Here is a 15542-nt window from a genome sequence, read left to right as displayed (position 1 = left end):
TGAATCTGAAGAAAATCAAACTTAAAAACAACATATTAGACCAATCTCTGCAATAATGCATTTCTTCTTAGGGCATTAATGCTAGAAAAAATATTTAGAAAAATTATATCATGTCCAATTGTACCATTTTGTTATTTATACTTTTAAAAACTTGAAAGATTATAACATTTTTAAATTGCAAAGGGGGATAATCATTAATCCTATTTAGTTTACTATCATAAAAAAAGTATTCTTGTTAGATACCCATAAACCAATAAATGGTATTGTCGTATTCTTTAAACAAATACTTTTACTGCAACATGCGTACTGTAATATAATGTTATTTGAGAAACTAATTTTGTATGCATGTACTTCATTTATTTATATATACAATGAAATTTAGTGTTGTTTTTTTTTTAAATATTTTTTCATTTTGTTATAACATATAATGTTATTTGTGTTTCTATAACTTTATTTTTTTTCTCAAAGAAAAAGTGCTATACACTTGTCGTTTTTAAAGGTTGAAAATACAATATTATTTTGAAAAAAGAGGGTTTTGATTACATCAGGATTTGTGTTGTAAAATTTTGGGAAAAAGGACACTCACTGAAAGTTTAAAGAGGGTGATCATGAAAACATCATTTTTGACAAATAGGGGATTTTGATCCAATCTAGATTAGTATTGAAAAGTTAACTGAAATTTAAGATGCCCCCAATGATATTTAGAAGCCCCCAATGATATCTAGAAGGTTGACATCTATTTGATTCATCAATTTTTTGTTGTGTGATTACTTATGTGTATTATAAGCCATTCAGTATTATATAAAACATGTTTTTATTTCATTTTTATGTTCTTTTTACCTTCATATATATGTTTATATTTTTTATGCTCAAATTTATTTACTGTGTTTTTTAAGTCACTTTTCTGATTTTGTTGTAGTATTTCAAATCAGTATTAGAATGCACTCACACACATGGCTATAGGAAATATAGTTTGATTCTAAATCCCCTCAACAGAAAGTAGAAGGAAGTACCTTAATATAACTAAATTTATTTATTTTCAGAAAAACAAGACAGCTGCATAGAAAATTTAGTTTTCTGAAGACTTGGAGAAGCTTTTAACCAGTAGATAGCTTGTTTGATATGCATTTTCAAGTGCTTTTTAATATATTATAAGAACTTTTAAAAGGAAATAGAAAAGGGTGCTTTTCTTGCATTTGTGTCAATTGTAGAATTGAATCATTTTCCATACTGCAAAATTAATCTTATAAAACTAGTTATTTGTAATCGATAAAGTTTATACATACTTACATTTAAAGATTGAAAAATTTGCATTTGTTCTAGCCATTGTATTTTCTTGACAATAAAAATCTAATCATGGAATTTTTTCTAAATTAAGTCTTATGTAAAGAAATGTACTGTACTATAGATAATGGTAAAAATTTGGTCTAGAGACAACAATGTTATATTAAAGTATTTTCTTAAATTTTACAAGTAATGAAATCACTGCCACACATAAGTTTTGAGTTGTACAAGGACAACTACTGCCTGGACCCCTTTATCATATGTAGATTAGTTTCCTCCTTGTTCAAATCCTAACTGCAATTTATGTTGCTTGTACTTTTTTTAGTCTATGTGGATAATAATTGGACACAGCATTATTTCTGCAGGAAAAAATATAAAAAATAACAAGGTTCACATTTACTTTTGCACCATTTGGCAGCAGTGCAAACACCGCTAGGGAATATGTAAAATGGTACCTGCCACATTTGTAAAATGTCTGCTTCATGGATCAATTATATAAGAGAAACTTTAGAAAACCAGGAAATAATCTACTTACATCATTATTATCCTGTTTTTCATTCCAATTCTTGTGGAAATTTAAGAAAAAAAATGTCTTCCTGTCTCATTTAATGTTTCAACTTGTATTTTTATGCCCCATTTATGGGCATTATGTTTTCTGGTCTGTGCGTCCGTTCGTCCGTCCGTCCGTTCGTTCGTTCGTTCGTCTGTCCCGCTTCAGGTTAAAGTTTTTGGTCGAGGTAGTTTTTGATGAAGTTGAAGTCTAATCAACTTGAAACTTAGTACATATGTTCTGTATGATATGATCTTACTAATTTCAATTCCAAATTAGAGATTTAACCCCATTTTCACAGTCCACTGAACATAGAAAATGATAGTGCGGATGGGGCATCCGTGTACTGGGGACACATTCTTGTTTTACTTAATCTCACCTCTTAATGAACAATGTGATATGATTTTTAATCTCACCTTTTATGCGGCATTGTGAAATGGAATATTCACACCTTTGTTACTGGTTATGAAATAAATATCAGTATTCTGAACACGTTTTTTTTTTTGTATAATGTATTTTTATCATATTTTTTCTTGAAATGTACAAAGAATCTTATTTGTTCCATAGTATTTTGTGGACAGTATTTCAGAAGCTGTGATAGTTTTAGTTAAATCTGCTGTTTTTATCTTCCATGCACAGTATTATTTGTTTATTTGTTTGCAATATGAATATATTAAGAATATATTTTTATCACTGTATATTTTATATTTTATTGTAATATTCAGTTGCTTTTATATTAAATGTATACAGAAGTTGTTTTTTTGTTTTATAAGAATGATAAAACTTTCTTGTTTAACAAATTCTATGTAACAGTATTACAGCTGCTTTGCTACTTTGGATATTTTTCTCAAGTTGTTGGTTCTTTACATTTTCAGGAAACATCTTCAGTTAAGTCTTGAAATGTTTTAGAATATATTTACTGAATTGAAAGAATGACTTAATAATTTCATTTGTATAAATTTGAGATTTACATAAAATAAACATCACAAGATCAGTTTTATTTTATATATATGTTGTTTTTATTTTTCTTAAGAAAATCTTTGTTCTACAGTATTGTTTTTGGTAACATAGCCATCTTGAGAGTGGGTGGAGGCAGATTTAATCCCAAGCCAAGTCCAACCCAACTTTGAATTAGTATTAGCTGTGTTTCTGCATTTATAAGTAAGGCAAACTAATTGTTGTGTAATAGTCAGAATGATGGATCCATGAAGGATAACATGCCTACTTCCAGTTTTAGCTGTGTGTAAAATTATGGACTCGTATGAGATAAGCAATTTCTTCCCAAAACAGTCTTGTTATAACTGAAGGTTTGCATTATGGACCCACTTAACAGCAGTCAACATTGTGTTATAATCTTAATCATTATAGAACAAATAAATATGTAACAAATAAACACATCATAGATACCAGGATTAAATTTTGTATGTACACCAGACGTGTTTCATCTACAAAAGACTCATCAGTGACGCTTGAATCAAAAAAAAGGTAAAAAGGCTAAATTAAGTACAAAGGTGAAGAGCATTGAGGACCAAATTCATAAAAGGTTTGCCAAACACAGCTAAGGTTATCTATTCCTGAGATAGAAAAGCCCTAGTATTTCAAAAATTCAAAAGTGTTGTAAACAGCTAACTTATAAATATGACCATATCAATGATAATTCATGTCAGCACAGATGTGCTGATTACTGGGCAGGTGATACCCTATTGGAATTAAAACTCCACCAGCAGTGCACACAAAGAAACGCAAAAAGGCATATATACAAAGTACATTTACAAATAATTACAGACAAGAATACAAAAAATAAAAGCAGGTCAATATGATTACATTTCAGTGACTTGGTGTACCAATTTTTGTCGAGCCTGCAACTTTTGTCGCAGAAAGCTTGACATAGGGATAGTGATCCGGCGGCGGTGTTAGCTAACTTCTTAAAAGCTTTATATTTTAGAAGGTAAAGGACCTGGATGCTTCATACTTTGTATATGGATGCCTCATTTTAAGTTTCTGTCAGTCACATGTCCAATGTCCTTGACCTCATTTTCATCGTTCAGTGACTACTTGAAAAAAAAAGATTTTTTGTAATGTTAAATTCTCTCTTATTATAAGTAATAGGATTACTATATTTGGTATGTGCGTACCTTGCAAGGTCCTCGTGCCCTTCAGACATTTTCCACTGCGACTTCGACCTCATTTCATGGATAAGTGAACAAGGTTAAATTTTGGTGGTCAAGTCCATATCTCAGATACTATAAGCAAAAGGTCTACTATATTCGGTGTATGGAAGGACTGTAAGGTGTACATGTCAAACTGGTAGATGTCATCTGACATAGACCTCATTTTCATGGTTCAGGGGTTATAGTTAAGTTTTTGTGTTTGGTCTGTTTTTCTAATACTGTATGTAATAGATAGGAGGATTGTGCCTGATATTCATATGATGAGGACATAATTTTTCAATCAGTTTAATCCAAGTCTGGAGCTGGCATGTCAGTAAACTGCTAGTAGTCTGATGTTATTTATGTATTATTGTCATTTTGTTTATTTTCTTTGGTTAAATCTTCTGACATCAGACTCGGACTTCTCTTGAACTGAATTTTAATGTGCGTATTGTTATGCGTTTACTTTTCTGCATTGGCTAGAGGTATAGGGGGAGGGTTGAGATCTCACAAACATGTTTAACCCCGCCGCATTTTTGCGCCTGTCCCATGTCAGGAGCCTCTGGCCTTTGTTAGTCTTGTATTATTTAACATTTAGTTTCTTGTGTACAATTTGGAGTTTAATATGGCGTTCATTATCACTGAACTAGTATATATTTGTTTAGGGGCCAGCTGAAGGACGCCTCCGGGTGCGGGCATTTTTCGTTGCATTGAAGACCTGTTGGTGACCTTCTGCTGTTGTCTACTCTATGGTCGGGTTGTTGTCTCTTTGGCACATTCCCCATTTCCATTCTCAATTCTACTACTATATTTGGTGTATGAAAGGATTGTAAGGTGAACATGCCTAGCTGGCAGGTGTCATCTTACCTTGACCTTATTTTCATGGTTCAGTGGTTATAGTTAAGGTTTTGTGTTTTGGTCTGTTTTTCTTATACTGTATTTAATATGACTACTATATTTGGTGTACATGGTGTATGGAATGATTGTAAGGTGAACATGTCTAACTGGCAGGTGTTATCTGACCTTGACCTCATTTTCATGGTTCAGTGGTCAAAGTTAAGTAAGATCATCTATATCTTGTGTATACAAATATTTAATGATATACATGCCAGTATGGCATGTTTTATTTAACATACGATAATTTGTACGGTTCATTGCTCAATGTTAAATTTTTGTTTTTTGGTCTTTTTTTCTAATACTATATGCAGTAGTTCAACTATATTTGGTGTATGGAAATATTTTATGATCTATAGGTCAGTCGCGCAGGTTTGTTTTGACCTTGACCTCATTTTCACGGTTAATTGCTCAGTGTTAAGGTTTTGTGTTTTGGTCTGTTTTTCTTAAACTATAAGCAACAGGTAAACTATATTTGTTGTATGGAAGAATTGTTAGCTGTACATGCCAGCTTGGCATGATTCATCTGACCTTGACCTCATTTTCATGGTTCTTTGGTCAATGTTTAGTTTTCTTGGTTAATGTTAAGTTTATGTGACAGTTGTAATAAAGCTATATATTTAGGACTATCAAAATTATATTAATGATTAGTAAAGAAGGCGAGACATTTCAGCGTTTGCACTCTTGTTTAATATTGATTTAAGATCCCGAATACCATATAAGCCTAATTTTTGTTAAGCATAATCTGTTTGAGTTAAAAACAACCTTCAATCAAAAGTGGATTTCACAACTATAGCGTAGGTTCTGTTCTCATATACTACATGCTAGTAATATGTAATACTAGTAATGCACTCTTGACACAGCTTTGTAATAAAATAAGTAGTACATCCGTCTCCCACATGAAGACGGTCGGTTCAAACTACATTAATCATATATAGATACCTTCTGGTAACTGTATATGCAAAAGTCTAAAGACTGCAATAATAACACTCTACATTCTAACACTTTTATATTTCTCACCGAAATAAAAACCAACAATATCCTAATAATGAAAGGGGAAATGAAATGCATGTTAATACATATGTATATACATGTATAAGTACATGCTCAGTCCATGTATATGTACATGTGTATGTATTTGCCAAAAGTATAAAGTATAATGCAATTCAACTATTTTATTGTGAAACGTAGTTACAATGTAGATCTTGAATGTGTCATCTCAAGTGTACAATAAACATACCATAACAAAGTATATACATAAAACTTGCAGAGCAAGTGAAAATTATTTATATTGAAATATCTCAGCTTAGGCAATTAATTGTTGAAGGAGATATTTATACTAATACTCTCACATTAGTATTTGGTATTGTTTTTTTGTTGAGCTGCACAAAGCTGGACATACGAAAAGTTATCCGGCGGCGGCGTTATCTAACCTGATAAAAGCTTAATATTTCAGAAGGTAGAAGAATTGGATCATTCATACTTTGTATACTAGTATATATGCCTTATGTTATGAAGTTTCCGTGTGTTATATGTCAATTGTCCTTGACTTCATATTCATGGTTCAGTGACTACATAATTTTTTTTTCTTCAGATTTTTTTTCTCTCTTATTATGAGTAATATGATAACTATATTTAGTATATGGGTACCTTGCGAGGTCCTCACGCCCGTCAAAAAGTTTCCACTTGACTTAAACCTTGCATTGATAAGTGAACAAGGTTAAGTTTTCGTGTTTAAGTCCATATTTCAGATACTTTAAGCAATCAATAGGTCTACTATATGTGATGTATGGAATAATTATAAGATGTCCAACTGGCAGGTGTTATCTGACTTAATTTTCATGGTTAAGTGGTTGTTTTAGTCCATTTTTCTAAAACAATTGACAATAGGTCAACTATATTTTGGTGTCTGTTTGTTTTGTTCACCATCAGTTGTCAATATAAGGGAAATCTATGCGACAGTCATACACGTGAGAGTTTTACCTAGCTATAAAATCAAATTTAACCCACCTTTTAAACTTTAAAAAAATCCTGTATTAAGTTAGGAATATGAGAGTTGTCCATGCTTTTGATGTGTTTTAGCTTTTGATTTTGCCATTTTATTAGGGACTTTCCGTTTTGAAATTTCGTCGGAGTTTAGTATTTTTGTGATTTTACTTTTAAAGTTAAGTTTTTGAGTTGTGATCTGTCTTTCTTTTACTAAGAACTCTATGCAATTGATCAACTATATTTGGTGTATACAAATATTTAATGATATAAATGCCAGTGTGGCATGTTTTATTTGCATGACATACGATAATTTGTACGGTTCATTGCTCAATGTTCAATTTTTGTTTTTTGGTCTGTTTTTCTAATACTATTGGCAATAGGTCAACTATATTTGGTTTATGGAATGATTGTAAGGTTATATGTCTGTCTGGAAATTATCATATTAACATGACCTCATTTTCATGGTTCATTGGTCAATCTTAAATTTTCCTGAATTAGTTTGTTTCGTAGTTAAGAAATGCATTCTTGAAAGGTGAATTGAAAAAAACAACAATTCTTAGCTTATTTTGGCAAAATTATACTAAACTGGCTGCTAAAAGCGAATTATTAATTCGCCATTTCACTTTCTTTTGATATGTTGTAGTTAATGCACCTTTTAAAGTGTACCTGATATTGTATTGCTGTTATAATAAGCGAAAATTAGGTATATTATAAATGTTTTTTATATATTTTTTTTAGCTTCTTTCTTCATCTGCAGTTATAGGGAAAATAATTAAATCTAAAATACAAACCATTCGTGCAACTCTAGCGTAATAGCAAAATCGATCTACCAAAAAATCAGAACTGAGTGCTTCAAATGGGTCAAGACTCTCCTGTTATGCATCATTCACACAACATGCAAATCCACAACGAACGGATTTTTTGTATGGCGTTGAACTAATACTAACAGTTTCTGTTCTGAATGGGAATTTTTAAGATCAAAATCCTAAATCGAAAACAACATTTTTGTAGAATAACCGATAGACAACCGTTGGTGGATCCTCTAAAAACGATTGAGAAAGGAAACCGGACGAATTTAAAAGAGCGATAGCATAACCTGCAGGCAACAGATCTTCATTAACCGCACATTTTGATTTCGCATGACATTGATTTTTCTAAATATGTTTGTTTTAAAGTAAATACAAATAAAAAGCAATACGTCCGGTTGTAGCAACTGCGGAGAGCATTTTGTTCAAACTTTACGATAGTCACCTACCGGAAAATAATCATTTATCTTTTGTAATTTAATATTTTAGAAAAAGTAAAAACAGAAAATAAAAAAAAAAATCACGAGAAATAAGAATTTTGCTGTTTGATTCGCAATTTCATTTGCGGTTAATATAGACAACTATTATTAAAGTTCAACGTTAAAAAAAATGTATTGGCCAGTTGCTGTGCGAAATATAACGATTTGTAGCTGTACATTAGTGGTTGGTATGTATGCCGACTGTTCGAACAAATAACATTCTCCTTCTCATATGCTTGTATTTAAACATATGGCCACACAATCCCTTCTCGTTTTGTCATACTTTGATATATCAAGCGATCTATTGTCTTTCATTTCAGCCGGTAGCGCGCATGCATAAGATACTTCCATGCATGTGAGTCTGTTGGTCAAAGGCCATAATGCGAATGATATCCACTATGTAATAAAAACAAACGAATAGATAGTATGTTACAAATTCACATATATAGAACGTTAATTCTACTCAGCTAACAGGAAAATATATTTAATCATTAATTAAAAAAACTAACAGTTAATTTTGCATATGTAGCATATCAAAGTAGAAACATACAATAAAACCAATAAACATGTTATCTTAAATTTCAGCAGCGTGCATCTGTAATATGTTTCCATGAATGGGAACTTGTTGGTTTATAAAAATGTCATAAGGTGAAGGGTATCTACTTCATGAACGTAGTTGTAAAAACAAACAAACAAAAAATCAATAGGTACAAATTTATAAAATGAAACGCCAATTTTACTCCTCTCATGGCATACATAAATTGAATCACTATTAAAGAAAACCTTTTGAGTACATTTTTTTTTCACATACGTCACTAATCTAACTCACTCAAAAAATTAAAACCGACGTTAAAAGCTATCATTCCATACTTTTTGATAGATATCATGTATGCAATAAAGTATTTCTGAGGAGAATGAATGTAAACGACTTAGGTGGTCCTTCACCAAAGATATGACTGTATTCAGTCTTCATTAGTCGTGATACTCAACTGCAAAGGTGAAATGATATATAGTCTCTTTCTTTGAAATATCGCTAGAAATAAAAAGAAAATAGATATATGACAAATTGAACTTACTACTAGAATATAACTCACGAACATAAAGTGAAGTTTTAAGTGATTGCTTCATTTTTTTTAGTTTTCCTTACAATATATTAATGCTCATTTGTTTACTTTACGATCTATTACCAAAATATGACACGTCATGTAAACTACACAGACTATTTATACTCAATAAAAAGAATAATAATGGCAATACATGTTGCTGCAATCATACTTGGCTCATTGTTATGTGTACTATTGTTTGTCTGTTTGTCCTTTTCATTTTTAGCCTTGACGTTGTCAGTTTATTGTCTATTTATGAGTTTGACTGTCCCTCTGGTATCGTTCGTCACTCTTTCATTATTTGTTAGAAACTTTAGAAATTGTTTTAATATAAACATGCATCCTGTTTTTTTTGTGTTAATTATCATTAATGTTCATTCAGTTTTACTTTTGTTGCAAGTTACCTTAACACGATTATGTTGAATACAACTACAATAATGCTACGTAAAGGATATCAGAAGTGTTTCTATAATTTCTTTAAAATGCAGTTTAATGCATTTAATTGCAAATGTTTATCATAACTTTAGGGGTTAGTAATTTCATAATTAAATACGAAGTTTCTGAAAGGCAAACAGAGTTCTAATTGAGTAATTGTTTTTTTTTACTTGCAAAAAGGTTAAGAGTGAATGTCAAATTCACATGACGGATTCAGTGTAAAATAATAGCATGAGGAAAATGTACGACCACGATAACAAAGACTTGAGGTCACCAAATGTTTGGTTAACAGTCTGTACCTTAAAATATTTCTTAAAATGTTCTGTACCAAGTCAGAAATATTGCTGTTGTCTACAGTCCGTTTTTTTCTCTGTATGCTAGCGTTTCCTTTGATTTAGTTCAGTGTTTCTGTTGTTCCATTGTTTTCCTCTCATAGTTGGTTTTAGTTTGTTTCCTGGATTTCCTTTTGTTTAATCGAATTTTGAATATTGAATAAAATTGAGAATGGAAATATGGAATGTGTAAAAGAGGGACGAAAGATACCAAAGGGACAGTCAAACTCATAAATCTAAAACAAACTGACAACGCCATGGCTAAAAATAAAAAAAGACAAACAGAAAAACAATAGTACACACGACACAACATAGAAAACTAAAGAATAAACAACACGAACCCCACCAAAAACTAGGGGTGATCTCAGGTGCTCCGGAAGGGTAAGCAGATCCTGCTCCACATGTGGCACCCGTCGTGTTGCTTAAGTGATAACAAATCCGGTAAATAGTCTAATTCGGTAGGTCATATTCATGAAAGGGAAGGGGATTGTAGTTACGACATAAGGAACATATCCGATATCATTTGTGAAACGGTTATTCCATAACGGTCAACCAACTCGTGATGGCGTCCGTAAAATTTACGAAGGGATGATTTCAACTTCACCATTTGGAACTCTTGGTTTAATAGCTTCCTTGTGAGCAGCACACCTCTATCAAGAAAATCATGATAGGAAATGCAAGCACGGGAATATCGTATCAATTGGGAGATATATACCCCGTATGCAGGTGCTGCTGGAATGTTGCTACTTAGAAATGGAAAGTTCACAATTGGAAAGCTGAAATCATCTCTTTTGTCGTAAAGTTTTGTTTTCAACCGACCCTAATTGTCAATTTCTAGATGTAAGTCAAGATATGAAGCCGACTTAACTGTATCTGTAGTATCCTTTATCTCTAGTTCGATTGGATAGATGCGTTCCACATAGTCACCAAATTTTGAATTGTTTAGTGAAAGAACATCATCTATATAGCGGAAAGTAGAGTTAAAGGATATTGCTAACTTCTTATCTTTCTTCCTAAGAAGTTCCTGCATGAAGTCAGCCTCATAATAATAAAGAAACAAGTCGGCGAGTAGAGGGGCACAGTTTGTTCCCATTGGAATGCCGACAGTCTGTTGAAAAACACGTCCTCCGAACGTAACAAATATGTTGTCAATCAAGAAATCAAGCATCTTGATAATATCAGTTTCAGAGAATTTTTTGTTTGAATCAGAGTGATTCTTTACAAAGTAGGATTTATCCCTCCCTAAGACAAGATACTTGTATCTACGTTGGCCATTCTTTTTTATGAAGCAAAGTAATATCAACTCTTTCAATTTGTCTTTTAGTTTGGAATGTGGAATACTTGTGTACAGGGTAGAAAAGTCAAATGTTTTAATACTGTTACAAGATGAAAGAGAGTTAGATTGTATGTACTCTAAAAGATCTTTTGAATTTTTAAGTATCCACATCTGATTCACGCCACCTCTAGAATAGGCAGTTTCACAATAACTTTGAAGCCCGTCTTTGATTGCTGATAAAATAGATGTTAATAATTTAGAAAGAGGTTTCGTGGAGCACTTGGAAGACCCAGCAATATACCGTTGTTTGTAAGGACACTTATGTAGTTTAGGTATCCAATACAGTGATGGAAGATCCAGTTCTTCATCTTTGGTTGAAATTCCAAAGGAACATAGAACAGACCTATGATTATCCAGGATTTCCTCTTTGGTAAGTGTCGTGAGGGTATATGTTGAGTTACCAAGTGAATTGTCAATACCTAATTCGTTTATCAAGCAGTTGATGTAGTGACTTTTACACACAAAAACGATGTTATTTGGGGCTTTATCTGCAGGGACAACAACATATTTGTCATGGAGGTCGGATAGGTGTTTTGCAACATTTGGGTCTTTAAAGATTGACGTAGCATGGGCATTGATGGACCCATTCAGTTTCTGTAAAAGAGATAAGACTAACAAAGGACAAAGGCTTAATTCTGGCTTGGGACAAGCACAAAACTGCAGCGGGGTAAAACATGTTTTGTGAGATCTCAACCCCCTATATCTCTAGCTAATTGAAAAACAAACACAGCAATACGCACAGAAAAACTCAGTTTAAAAGAAGTAAGAGTCCGATGTCAGAATAGGTAATAGAAGAAACTAAACAAAATGACAATGATACATACATTAACAAAGGACTACTAGCAGTTACTGACATGCTAGCTCCTAACCCCAGTTAGACTAATTGAAAGATTATGTCTTCATCAAATAAATATCAAGCACAATTCCTTCCGTAAATAGGGGTTTAGTATCTTACCATCATAAAACATATGAAAAGAACATAACTCGTATCATGCCAACAACTGGTTTTAAAAGAAATGTGTGTATTTCCGATGTGAACCCTGTGTACTATTGTTGTCCTGATTCATCTCCCTCAGTCTTTACGTCTTCACAATTAAAACACTCGACCTGTGTAACACGTGATAGGTGTAGCTATCTATAAAACAAGGTTTAATCCACCATTTTCTATAGAAGGAAATGCCCGTAACAGGTCAGGAATATGACAATTATTTTTCATACATTTGATGTGTTTGAGATTTTAATTTTGCCATTTGATAGGAGACTTTCTCGTGTTTCTGTTGTGAATTTTCCTTGAAGTTCGGTATTTTTATTATTTTACTTTTCACAATATGGGCATATGGTCTACATTTTGATGACAAACACTTACAAACCCTATACCAGTTTTAAATGAGTTTTTGTATACATATTAGAAGCATTTTTAGCGCAGAACTGTGACGTTGAATTATATTTTTTTACGTTTTTCATATCAATAATTACATGATTACAAGATTGCAGCTGGAGTAAAAATTGATATTTTTTAACATTTGTAAATCTTACACATAAATAAGATTTATTTTCATTATTGTATATTTCTTCTCATTGGTTATACAGATCATCTGATTCAAAGTGTATTGAAATATATGGACGCAATGTTTCTTTTTATATATATATTAACAGTCAATATTGAAAATCTTTCAAAACACACCATTTAATACGCTGTTTCTATTAACATGGTATATGGAGTATTCAAAATCTTGCTTTTGCAAAATACAATGTAAATATGCAGAAAGATCATTGCAGTCGATTTCCATTATACATAAAATGTTTATTTTGTGCATATATTGTTGTCAATATAGCCGAATTGGATGCGACTGTTATACAAGCATCAATGCCAGGTTTAATCCGCCATTTTCTACATCGGGAACTGCTTGTACCAAGTCAGGAATACGACATTAGTTTTCCATTCGTTTGTTGTGTTTGAAGCTTTTGATTTTGCCATTTGGTAAGGCCATTTGTTTTAGATTTTACGTTGAGTTCTGTAATTTTGTTATTTTACTTTTTACATATGTTACACATGTATAAATTCAAAAGATTCCCTCTGTCGATATGTTACATATGGACTTGTAACGATTAAATTGACACTCGGACTTATTGTTCCAACATCAGGGGCCATATGATGGCTCTTCAATATCATACCTCATCCTTTATCCTAAATTTAAACTTTCCGTGCTATTTTATAATACCTTTTGCTGCCCATACAACACAATTCTGCACGAAAAGTAATACGAAGTAATACATTATCACATTTGAATTGACATTTTATTACAGCATTCAAACAAATGTGCAAATATTTAAAGAAGTATAATGTATCTTTAAATATGTTTGTATAATATTTTCTACGTTAATGCCCTTAAAAGAATCTAATCTATCAACCCCAGTGCACACATTATTTCGCAGCAATAGCCTGGCAATTTCTAAAGACTAGTAATTAGTGATATTTAGAATTCTAAATAATTATGTTTAAATTGAAATTAAAGTATCATTGCATGCTGACACAGCTATAAATAATAAATATAGAATAATTCATGGCAAAATTCGTATCGCATGCTGTATCACCACGAGAAACCAATTTCAGTCCCGAGGGCCGAATGTATTTTTTCAACTAACTTGTTTTTTATGGACTCTCGTATTCGCTAAATATCCACATCGTAATTTTCTGACGACCTTATCACTCAAAAAAGTATTTGTATGGATACGAAATAAACGATACAAATTATAACAGTGTTATTGATTTTTTGAAAATTATACTTTTTACTGTATACAAAGGATATTATTCAGCCGCGCAAAAAAACAAAACAATCAGTGTGTTTGAAATTTTCAAAACGGAATATCTTCAACATTACGAAATATTGACAAATAAAGAAGGCGAATGTCAAAACTTCCATAATTTTGTTGCAGAAAAGAATAGATTATCTTCTTGAAATAAAATTTATCATGTTATCTAATTTTTATTCAGTTGCATTTAATCATTAGGTAAAATATTATATATATGTTGTGTACTTACTAACAAGTACTAATATTACAACTGATATGCTATATACAATGTTAACAAGGCCGGGATGAGGTACAGGTACGTTATGTATATATGTGTAAAGTGCAAATCAAATTATACAACATTAAAAAAAGATGAAAAGTGTGGCAAAGTTTGATTTTCAGTAGTGTTTAACACTTTTAACTCAATAACCGTATGAGCTACTTAAAATCCGTTGACAATACCGAAAGGGTCAACCGTTCACATACTTAAGTTGCACAATTTAATTAGCAATAATATATCTTTATGTGAATATGTGAACAACTCCCAAACTGGCCATTTCGCAATTTGCTGGCAGTTCATCGACTGATCATGCACGAATGGATCGATAACGGTCTCCGAATTTGGATATTTTCTCAACAAATTGGCGTTTTCTGTTGAAAAAAAGATTGTTTCAAGGACAAATTTTGGAAGAACAAAACACTACATTTATACGTCATATCACACATATTTCAGAATTTGTATGTTTTCAGAGGAGTAGACGCTTTTAATAAAATCGGTCTCTTCCTTTAGTCGTGTAGATAAAACATTTTTAACTATGAAGTATCATATGAATTTAAGGTTCATCACAACAAATGGCTGGGTTTTACCTAAAATTTACTCTGACCATATACAAACCTGCTCAGTTGAAAAGTTTTTAAGGCTAGCTCCCACTAGATATAGGAAATATAAATGCATTTTGAGTTTCTGAAATATACATTCTTCTTTGGATTTAACGTACTATATCTTTCAATCTTTTTCAGAAAGTTTATCAGGCGCCGCTCCAAAAAAGAGTAAGATAACCAAAGACTCAACTCGGGGTTAAAGATGAATTTTTTTTATTTTGAAATGTATACATGTAGATTTTGCTTTTTTTAACTGAATGAAAATTAAATTTACAACAGCTAGCAGCATTTTGTATGGATTTGTCTCGCCAATGTGAAAGTGGAATGAGTGACAACGTCTTTAACCCTGTAAAACCAGGTTATAGCAAAACCAACCGTTACACTCTGAAAATGCACAGCATGTTACAAAATAGCAAATCATTAGTTTTTTACTGGTTCTCGAAATAAAAAGTAAAAAGGACAAATAAACACGTTCAAAAACAAAACAAACAGACAAAAAAAATACGAAA

Source organism: Mytilus edulis, chromosome 1, assembly GCF_963676685.1.
Source record: "Mytilus edulis chromosome 1, xbMytEdul2.2, whole genome shotgun sequence".
In the NCBI taxonomy this organism is placed as follows: domain Eukaryota; kingdom Metazoa; phylum Mollusca; class Bivalvia; order Mytilida; family Mytilidae; genus Mytilus; species Mytilus edulis.
Note: the sequence above shows the minus strand (reverse complement) of the source record.